This window comes from Nicotiana attenuata, chromosome 6, assembly GCF_001879085.1.
Source record: "Nicotiana attenuata strain UT chromosome 6, NIATTr2, whole genome shotgun sequence".
Lineage (NCBI taxonomy): Eukaryota > Viridiplantae > Streptophyta > Magnoliopsida > Solanales > Solanaceae > Nicotiana > Nicotiana attenuata.
The window spans coordinates 33695044-33706862 of NC_031994.1; positions in this window are offsets into that span (position 1 = coordinate 33695044).

Below are 11819 nucleotides of genomic sequence, written 5' to 3' on the forward strand. Positions count from 1 at the left end.
ACCTAGAGGTGGAGGGCAGGCTAGTAGGGGCCGTCCTAGAGGCAGAGGCCAGACAGGGAGAGGTCAGCCCGCTATTACTCAGTCAGGTGGAGGCCAGCCAGCCGGCGCTCCAGCTAGGTTCTATGCTCTTCCAGCCAGGCCAAATGCATTGGCCTCAAATGCCGTCATCACAGGTATTATTTCCGTTGGTGGTAGGGATGCTTCGGTATTATTTGATCCAGGGTCTACTTATTCATATGTATCATCTCTGCTCGCTCGCTTCTTGGTTATTTCTCCCGAGCCTTTGGGTGTTCCTGTTCATGTGTCCACTCCTGTGGGTGATTTTGTGGTTGTGGATCGGATCTACCGGTCCTGTGTGGTCACTTTCTGTGGTTTCGAGACTAGAGCAGATCTTCTGTTGCTGGATATGATCGATTTCGAGGTCATCATGGGCATGGATTGGTTATCTCCATATCACGCCGTCCTTGATTGCCATGCCAAGACTATTTCGCTAGCGATGCCAGGATTGCCGAGATTGGAGTGGAAGGGTTCCACAGTTGATATGCCTAGCAGGGTTATTTCCTTCCTGAAGGCTCAGCACATGGTCGGAAAAGGGTGTTTGGCTTACTTAGCTTATGTTCGAGACACCACTGCAGAGTCTCCGATGATTGATTCAGTGCTAGTAGTCCGAGAGTTCGCCGATGTTTTTCCTTCTGATCTTCCCGGCATGCCTCCGGATTGTGATATCGATTTTTGTACTGATTTGGCCCCAGGCACTCAGCCTATATCTATTCCACCGTATTGTATGGCTCCTAAGGAGTTGAAGGAGCAGCTTGAGGAGTTGTTGGCGAAGGGGTTTGTTAGACCCAGTGTATCGCCTTGGGGTGCACCAGTGTTATTTGTGAAGAAGAAGGATGGGACCATGTGGATGTGCATTGATTACCGCCAGTTGAACAAAGTCACCATCAAGAACAAGTATCCGTTGCCTCGTATTGATGATTTGTTCGACCAGTTGCAGGGTGCTAGGGTATTCTCTAAGATTGACCTGAGGTAAGGGTATCATCAGCTGAAGATTCGGGACTCGGATGTTTTGAAGACTGCATTCAGGACTAGATATGGCCATTATGAGTTTCTAGTGATGTCCTTTGGCTTGACCAATGCACCAGCAACATTTATGGATCTGATGAACAGGGTATTCAGGCCTTATATTGATTCCTTTGTTATCGTCTTCATTGGCGACATCTTAATATACTCACGTAGCCTGGGGGAGCACGAGCAGCATTTGAGAGTAGTGCTTCAGACTTTGCGGGAGCAGAAGCTATATGCTAAGTTCTCCAAGTGTGAGTTTTGGCTTGAGTCAGTGGCATTCTTGGGGCATATTGTTTCCGGAGAGGATATTAAGGTGGATCCCAAGAAGATTGAGGCAGTTTAGAGTTGGCCACGTCCTACTTCAGTGACTGAGATCAGGAGTTTCCTGGGGTTAGCAGGCTATTACCAGTGATTTGTGCAGGGCTTCTCATCTATTGCATCACCCTTGACTAGATTGACCCAGAAGGGTGCTCCATTCCATTTTTCCGATGATTGTGAGGAGAGCTTTTAGAAGCTCAAGACAGCTTTGACTACGACCCCAGTTCTTGTATTGCCTTCCGGTGCGGGGATGTATACGGCATATTGCGACGCTTCACATGTTGGTCTGGGATGTGTGTTGATGCAGGAGGGGCGAGTTATTGCATATGCTTCGCGTTAGCTGAAGATTCATGAGAAGAATTACCCTGTGCACGATCTGGAGTTGGCAGCAATTGTTCATGCTCTTAAGATATGGAGGCACTATTTGTATGGGGTGCCTTGCGAGGTTTATACCGATCACCGCAGCTTACAGCATTTGTTCAAGCAGAGGGATCTCAATTTGAGGCAATGCAGGTGGCTCGAGCTACTAAAGGATTATGACGTCACCATTCTTTATTATCCGGGCAAGGCGAATGTGGTCGCGGATGCCTTGAGCAGAAAGGCGGAGAGTATGGGTAGTTTGGCCTTCATTCCAGCAGAGGAGAGGCCACTAGCTTTGGATATTTAGTCCTTGGCTAACAGACTTGTGAGGTTGGACATTTCAGAGCCCAGCCGAGTTCTAGCATGTGTGGTTGCTCAGTCTTCGTTATTGGGGCAGATTAAGGCCCGACAGTTCGATGATCCACATTTGGCAGTCCTCAGAGAGACGGTACTTCAGGGAGGTGCCAATGAGGTTTCTATTGGTGAGGATGGTGTTCTGTGACTCCAGGGTCGTCTATGTGTTCCTAATGTTGATGGTCTGAGGAAGAGGATCCTAGAGGAGGCACACAGTTCGCGGTATTCTATCCACCCGGGAGTTACGAAGATGTATCATGATTTGAAGCAGCATTACTGGTGGCGGGGGATGAAGAAAGACATAGTGAAGTATGTGACTAAGTGTTTGAACTGCCAGCAGGTCAAGTATGAACATCAGAGACCGGGTGGCCTACTTCAGCAGATGCCTATGCCAGAGTGGAAGTGGGAAAGCATCACCATGGACTTCGTAGTTGGGTTGCCATGGACTTTGCGGAATATTGATTCAGTGTGGGTCATTGTGGATAGGTTGACCAAGTCGGCCCATTTCATTCTAGAGGCCCTCAGTTCACTTCCCATTTCTGGAGAGCCGTTCAGAGTGAGTTGGGGACTCGTGTAGAGCTTAACACAACATTCCATCCTCAGACTGACGAAGAGTCGGAGCGGACAGTTCAGATCTTGGAAGATATGCTTAGAGCATGTGTGATTGACTTTGGAGGGCAGTGGGATTAGTTCTTGCCCTTGGCGGAGTTTGCGTACAACAACAGCTACCAGTCCAGCATAGAGATGGCCCCGTACGAGGCTTTATATGGTCGACGTTGTCGTTCTCCTATCGGGTGGTTTGAGCCTGGTGAGGCTAAGTTACTTGGCACAGATTTGGTACAGGATGCGTTGGATAAGGTAAAGTTGATTCAGGAGAGGCTTCGCACAGCTCAGTCCCGACAAAAGAGCTACGCGGATCAGAAGGCACGGGATGTATCATTTATGGTTGGCGAGAAGGTTCTCTTGAAAGTCTCGCCCATGAAAGGGCATTATGAGGTTCGGGAAGAAGGGCAAGTTGAGCCCAAGGTTTACTGGCCCCTTTGAAGTGTTGAGACGAGTTGGGGAGGTTGCCTATGAGCTCGCCTTACCCCCCAGGTTATCAGGAGTTCATCCAGTTTTTCACGTTTCGATGCTTCGGAAATATCATGCCGACCTATCCCACGTTTTGAACTTCAGTACCATTCAGTTAGATGAGAGTTTGGGCTATGAGGAGGAGCCAGTTGCTATTATTGATAGGCAGGATCACCAGTTGAGGTCCAAGAGGATTTCTGCAGTGAGAGTCCAGTGGAGGGGCCAACCGGTCGAGCAGGCGACCTGGGAGTCCGAGGAGGACATGCGGAGCAGATATCCCCACTTATTCAGCAGTCCAGGTACTTTTCTACGTCCGTTCGAGGACGAACGTTTGTTTAGGAGGTGGAGAATGTAACGACCCGACTGGTCGTTTTGCCTTTTAGAACCCCTTACCCTAAATAAAACCTTCCGTACTTGCTTAGCTAATTTACGACTTGCGGGGATGGTTGGTTCGGGAGTTGGAAGAGATTTGAGTGAGATATGTCTAATTGTTTTTTTAAGATTCTCTAAAAAAAAGGCCAAGTTTGACTTCAGTCAACTTTTTGGAAAAACGGACCCGGACTCGTGATTTGACGGTCCCGGGAGGTCCGTGGAAAAATATGGGACCTGGGCGTATGCCCGGAATCGAATTCCGAGGTCCCTAGCCCGAGTAATGAATTTTTATTGAAAATTGTTAAATTGAAATCCTAAGAGTTTAATAAAAAGGAAAAATGCTTCACATTGATATCGGGCCCGTATGTTGGTTCCGGATCCCGGTACAAGTTCGGTATAATATTTTAGTTATGTCTGTGAAATTTGGTGAGGAACGAGGCTGATTTGACGTGATTCGGACGTTCGGTTGAAAACATAGGAATTCAGGTATTCTTGAGGATTTCATGCATTTTGGTGTTAAATCCGTGGTTTTAGGTGTTAATTATGTGATTTGATTACTTGAGCAAGTTTGCACACTGTTGTAGGACTTGCGTGAGTGTTCGGAGTGGAGCCCCGAGGGCTCGCGTGAGATTCGGGCATGGTTGGAGGTAAGAAAATACAGCAGTTTTGCTGGTATTTTTGCTGCTGCTGCTGCAGGTTTCGCAATTGCGAAATGGCCATCGCAATTGCGAACTCGCATTTGCGAAGTTGGCCGGGCTGGGCAGTGTTCGCATTTGCGAGCCATTTCTTTGCAATTGCGAACCCAGCAGGGTCCGCATTTGCGACCCATGCATCGCATTTGCGATCGAGGCAGGCTGGGGCTCAGTTCGCATTTGCGAACCTTTTGTCGCAATTGCGACCTTGCATTTGCGAGCCTGGTGTCGCAATTGCGACATCAGAGGACTGGTCAGGGCTTTTAAAAAACGGGACTTAGAGCATTTATTTCATTTCTACTCTACACTTGGGCGATTGGAGAGCTTCCAAAGAGGGGATTTCAACATAGCATTGTGAGGTAAGTTATTTCCATTCATCCTTAGTTTAAATACATATATATTAGGTAGATTAAACACCAAAAATTAGATAAAATCAAAGGGGTTAGAGCTAGACCTAGGGTTTTAATAAAACTAAGATTTAACCACGAAATTTGTTATGAAATGAACTAGAAATCATATATTATTGATCCTTAGGTAGTAGAGAACGATTTCCTTCGAAAAATTTCGGAATCCGAGCACGTGGGCCCGGGGTTGGAATTTAGGAAACTCATGTAAATAGTTGGGAAATGGCTTGAATAGCTAGAAATCGATCTTGTGAGCTTATATTAATTAGTTCTTACTTCATTTAACTAGTTTGAGATCGTTCGACTCCGAATTTGAGGACTCGGGCTTGTTCTTGATATTGGAAGTGCGCTTTGGAGCGAGGTGAGTCTCCTTTCTAACCTTGTAAGAGGGAAATGTCCCCATAGGCATAATAATTGAATTGATTGTCATTGTATTCGGGGGCTACATATGCACTAGGTGACGATAGTCCGTGCGCAGAAACTATTATGCTAAGTCTGGGTAGTTTAGGACCCATAAGCATGCTTTACGTGATATTCTAGTACAGTTTGATTAACTTGGATTCGTATGAACTCTTTTGATTAAGAAGAATGGGACTAGAGAATAACCCTTATCCTGTTGGTCCTTTAAGAGAGAATGATTGGCATTTCTATGTATGGTTACTTTTCACGTATATAATGATTGTTGTTGTTGCTTGCCAATGAGCTTATTGCTATTTGACCGCGTCGCACGGGTGATTCGCGAGCGGGGTAATAGATGCATCTATGATTCGAGCCGTTCGACCCTCGGCAGTGCACAATTTACTTTTATGTTGGATCGGGCCGTACGTTCCTCGGTGATTATCTGCGCATGATCTATTTGGCATTCTATTGTTGGTTAAACTTCATATTTGTTTAAATATATAAATGGACGCTCATGCTGAGAATCTAAAGGAAGAATTGTTGTTTTATACTTACCAATCCTTACGATTTGAGTTATTTCTGCTTATTCTAAATTCCCCTCATTTTTCATGACCTTAGTAAGTATCGAGTCAACCTCTTGTCTCTACTTCTTCGAGATTAGACGGGATACTTACTGGGTACATTTTGTTTATGTACTCATGCTAAACTTATGTACTTAATTGTACTAGATCTGAGGCAGGTGGATCTGGTTATCATTCCGGTGTGCACCCGTGAGCGGACTTGGGACTTCTACGGTGAGCTGCTTTTCCTCCATGCCGACCCGCAGCCGAAGAAGTCTTTCCTTTGTACTTTTATTTTTTTCTGTCTATCCTGATTCAGACAGTAGGATAGTATGATATTCTTTTGGGTGTATATTCTACTAGCTGCCCGTAGCTTGTGACACCAGGTTCTGGCACACACTTTGGTAGACATTTATATTTTTTTTTGGGTTGTATAATTACGTTATTTACGGCATTTCGCTCTTCTGGCTTAATTCCAAAATTAAGTTTCTATTTCACTCATTTCTAATTAAAAGCAATATAAGAATTTAGTAATGTTTTCGCGATGGCTTGCCTGACAATGGCGTCAGGCGCCCTCATGACCTATTGTGGAAATGGGTCGTGACAATTCTGGAACAAATGTTAACTTGAATTATTGACGATTGAGGACTTCTGGGATAATTTCTTCAATTATTGAGTTAGTTATACACAACCAATAGTTATGACTATCTTTAGGAACTTACACTTTTAATTTATAACTCAATACTATTTTTAAAAAAATTAACTACTAAAAAATCTAGTTTTAGCGACGGACAAATTCTGTAGCTATATAGAGAAATCTGTCGTTGATCTTATTTAGCGATGGATTAGCGACAGATTATCAAGAAATTCTGCTAGCTACAGACGATTTAGCGACAGATTAGCAACGACGATCGTAGCTAATTCCAGCTTTTTTAGTAGTGATTATACTCATTAAGACAGGATTCACGCGCATCGCGCGTACCCGAAGACTAGTATACTAAAAGAAAAGAAGCTTTGCTCCTTCTCCTTAGTAGACCAATCGTGATGTTCAAGCTTATCTTGTTGCTATTATGATTCAAAAGGAAACTAGAAGTGTGAATCTTTTTTCACTTTTTATAACTAATAACCAACTTGTCATTTTGATTATTTATGCATAAACCCTTTCATATATTTCAAAATAGCAAAACTTCAAAAATGAGCACAAATGTGAATATGTAAATTATATATATCCATATTATATTGAAAGGAGAGTAGTATGCATCTATATTATATTAAAAGGAGAGTAGTATGCATTGTGGTTAAGCCAAGTGGTAAGTTAAAATGAAGCCACTTGGCAAATTTAGGACAACATTAATAATTAAAAATTATATATAAAAACATAATTAATGGAGGTAGCTTAATGAATCTTATACATAATCTAAATAGATCTAGACAAATCTAATCTATATATCTATATTTAAATTTATATGTATATTGATATCTATATCTATATCTATATCTATATTTATATATTGACCCACTCATAGATTTTCTTCTATGCTAACAAGAAATATGGAGGTGAAAAATTAATTAAAAACTATAATTGAAAAAAATAAAAACATATAAAGACGTAAATTGAGATAAGCTATGACTATTTATACTTTGGAGTAAGTTAAAATATAAAATAAAACTAAAAATTACTTAAAATATTAAAGATTTATTGAGTTTAAAAACTAAATAAATTCAAGCAGCAAAATAAGATTGTCACGACCCGGATTTCCCACCATCAGAGTCGTGATGGCGCCTACTCGTGGTAGCTAGGCAAGCCAACTTAATTACCTTTCCATCACTAGCAATTATCTTTAAAAGTTTATAACATCAATATAGAACATAAAGTCTAATAAGAACAATAGCGGAAGTCTGTCTTAAAATGATGAATTTAAAATGTGGAATAGTAAAAAACAACCTCTACCCAAGACTTGGTGTCACATTACTCACGAACCACTAAGAATAAACTAAATACAAAGGTCTGAAAGAAATATAACAACTGTCTGTCTCGAAACAAGGAGGCAACAGTCTAAAAGAAAACAATGAGAAGAGACGCCGGGCCTGCGGACGCCTGCAAGGCTACCTCAGTCTCGTGAATATGAATCGTCTGCTTTCGAACTACTGCTGTTGCTGTTCCTCAAAACCTGGACCTGTGCAAAAATGCACAGAAGAGTAGCATCAGCACAACCGACCCCATGTGCTGGTAAGTGTCTAGCCTAACCCCGGCGAAGTAGTGACGAGGCTAGACTGGACACCACATAAACCTGTGCAGTTATAGATATACAGCGGAAATCGAATACAAAGCAATTACCAACATGGGAGGGGAAACATGCTATGGGGAGTTACAATAATAACAATAATCCAGAGTAACAACTAAAGCAACTTGGGTTCACAGTGAACAAGGAATCAATACTCAAATGTAAACACATAGCCTCAATAATTGTTGCGGCGTGCAACCCGCTCCATAATTACCATTGTTGCGGCGTGCAACCCGCTCCACAATATCATTGTTGCGGCGTTCAACCCGACCCATATCACTTATCATATATCATTGTTGCGGCACGCAACCCGATCCTCATATATTATTGTTGTGGCGCGCAACCCGATCCTCAACATCATTGTTGCGGCGTGCAACCCGATCCTCAATATCATTTAACAGTCTGACTTCCCAAACAACAGTCACAATTAAGGGGCATAAAATAAGCAAATATTGGACAACCATCCCGGCAAGGGAAAGAATCCAACAAGTTCAACCAGACATCCCGACAAGGGAATAATCAACAACGCTTTCTCTTTCTTACTTTCCTTATCTTATAATTCACTTTACTATTTTGAGCCAACGCTCCAAAGAATCAAGTTATTTCGTAGACTTTCAATATTCGTATCACAATTCGAGCCAATGCTCCAGGAATCAAATGATCCTATTACCGTTCACATGTTATTCACAACATATAGAAATCCTCCATTAAATACGGAGTTCACAACCAAATCATGATAATCACATTATAAGGACTCACGGTCATGCTAGACACCAATGTATAGATACTCGTCACCATGCCTATACATCGTACTCGATCACATAGCAATTAGCAACAAGACTCAACTCCTATTCCCTCAAGCTAGGGTTAAACCAAACACTTACCTCAAAGCCTTGAAATCCACTTAATCCTCAACTATCGCTTTACCTCGTGATTCCACCTCCAATACAGTGATATCTAGGCATAATTAATTCAACAATATCAATAAAGACTCAATGGCAAATTTCTCATAGCCTAGATATGAATTTTCTAGCATTATTCCATACCAAAATTAGACACCGGGCCCACATGGTCCCAACTCTAAGCTCGGACCAAAACCCGATCACCCATAAACCCACGAGTGCAAATATATAATTTGTTTTAAGATTCGACCCCAAATTGAGGTTGAATCACCCAAAATTCTCAAAACCCTAACTCTACCCAAAACCCATAATTTCTACCTTGATTTCATGTTTTAGGGCTAGGAAATTAGTAATTAGATGAAGAAATAATGAGGGAATGATTAAGATTACTTACCCAAAGAGTTATGGAGGAAGGAGAGCTTGAATTTCGTCTATGGAGGGTTTAAGAGGAGAGCTCGTGTGAAAAAAATGAAGGAATCCCGTGCTACTGTTCTGTTTTTTAACTTAAAAGTTCACTGGGCAAAATTGCCCTACGCGATCGCGGAAATAGGGATGCGATCGCGAAGGGTACCACTTACTGGTCATCGCGATCGCATGGAGGGTTACGCGATCGCGTAGAAGAACTACTGGGGGTCCAAGGATTTGGCTTACGCGATCGCATGATTCAAGACGCGATCGCGAAGGAAGACGACAGTTCTATGCGATCGCGTGGGGAAGAGCACGATCGCGAAGAAGGAAATCCCTGTGTGAAAATTGCAGAAAATCTGCTATCATCCTAAGTCCAAAACCACCCCGAACACCTCCGAAAACACTCCCGAGCCCTCGGGGCTCCTAACCAATCACACACCCTAACTCAATAACATCGTACGAACTTACTCGAGCGATCAAATCGCCAAAATAACCTCAAAATCATTGGATCAAGCCTCAAAATCATCATTTTCCTTTCAAACTTCAAACTTTAGATATTTAGGTCCGAAACACGCCAAACGACGTCCGATTTCGACCAAACTTTACAGAAAGCGCTTAACACATATTTAAGACTTGTACCGGGCGTCGGAACCAAAATACAAGCCCGATACCACAGTCTTTTAATAAATTTTCATTTCCATTTTCCTTAATAATTTCAGAAAAAAATAATTTCACAAAAAAATTCATTTCTTGGGCTCTAGACCTCGGAATTCGACTCCGGGCACATGCCCGAGTCCCATATTTTTCTACGGACCTTCCGGGACCGTCCAATCTTGAGTCCGGGTCCGTTTACCAAAAATGTTGACCGAAGTCAACCTTAAACATATTAATATCAAAATTCTTCAAATTTTTCACAGAATTCACATATTTCAACATAAAAACTTTCCGGCTACGCGGCCGGACTGCACATGCAAATCGAGGCAAGTAAAAATAAGGTTTTCAGGCCTCGGAAGCACAGAATGAATGAGGAACCAGGTGATGACCCTTTGGGTTGTCACAAAGATCTTACATAAAGTATACAAATTATTTATAAGGTAATAGAAATATTAAATAATCAGAAAAAGATATTTTAATAACAAGAATAATAAATTCATATTAATATTGACAAATCGTGCAAGCGAATATTTTATATGTAAATATTACTACAACATTTAGATATAATGTGTTCAAACAATTAAGAAAATATTTTTCTATGATTAATATTTGAATTGAGTTCAATTAGTTTAAGTTTGAAAGCATCATAATTTTTTGAAAATATGGTCCAACTAAGAAAATAGAATGATAAAAATTATTTGAATTTGAGATGAGAAAGTATTTTAATTTTTATCTATATTATATTAGAATGAGTGTGGTAAAAATAGATATTAAATTCAAACAGGCTAATGAAATTTCACATAACAATGTAATAATATTAGGTAGTTCATAATATAAAATCAAAAATAAAGAATACATAGAAAAAAAAATCAGATTTTTAATCATAGGAAAAAGTGTAAAACATTTTAAAATTTGAGATAAGAAAGTTTTTTATATTATGATAAGAAAAGTTGTCACGACCCATTTCCATAATAGGTCATGATGGCGCCCAACACCATTGCCGGGCAAGCCAACGCGAAAAATACTAAATAAAATTTCATTTACCTTTACCCCGAAATAGTTGAAATAATTCTTTAAGTTGAAATAAAATCAGAAATGATTAGTAAAGTCATAATAATCATACAAACCCCAAAATGATACAGTCTACTAATGTGTGTGCCATGACCTGGTGTCACAAGCTGTGGGCAACTAGTAGAATATACAAAAGAATCACACTATCCTACTGTCCGAAACAGAATAGATAGCAAAAATACATAAGAAAGACTTCTCCAGGCTGCTGAACGGCATGGGAGGGAAGCAGCTCACCGTAGAAGTCTCGAGTCCGCTCAGGGATGTGCACCAAACTGATAGCCAGATACACCTGCCTCAGATCCTGTACAATTAAGTACAGAAGTGTAGTATGAGTACATAAACAATATGTACCCAGTAAGTATCCTGTCTAATCTCGAAGAAGTAGAGACGAGAGGTCGACGTGACACTTACTAGGGTCAAATAGCATGATAAGTGATAAGTGCTATTTGACACTTACTAGGGTCAAATAGCATATATATATATATATATATATATATATATAAGCATGGATAGCACAACAATTAGCAGTCTAGCATGAAGCAGCGAGTCCTTTTCTAGATGTTATCACAATTAGCCGTTTACATTTAGGGCATGTAACAAATACCATTCACAGCATTGCCGATCAATAAGCATGCGCAAGTAGTGCCGAGATCGTACGGCCTGATCCAACATAAAATAAAGTGTGCACTGTCGGAGGGTCGAATGGCGCGAACCATAGATGCATCTATTACTCCACTCGCAAATCATACATGCGACGCGGTCAAATGTATTTAAACACAACAACAGGTAGGCAGTATAATCATCAAGGGAGCAAGCACTCACAAATTATCAACTTCTCTTTAAAAGGGGCAAGAAAGTAGTGTTCCGATTATTATATCCGTTTACCATATTCAACAGAATT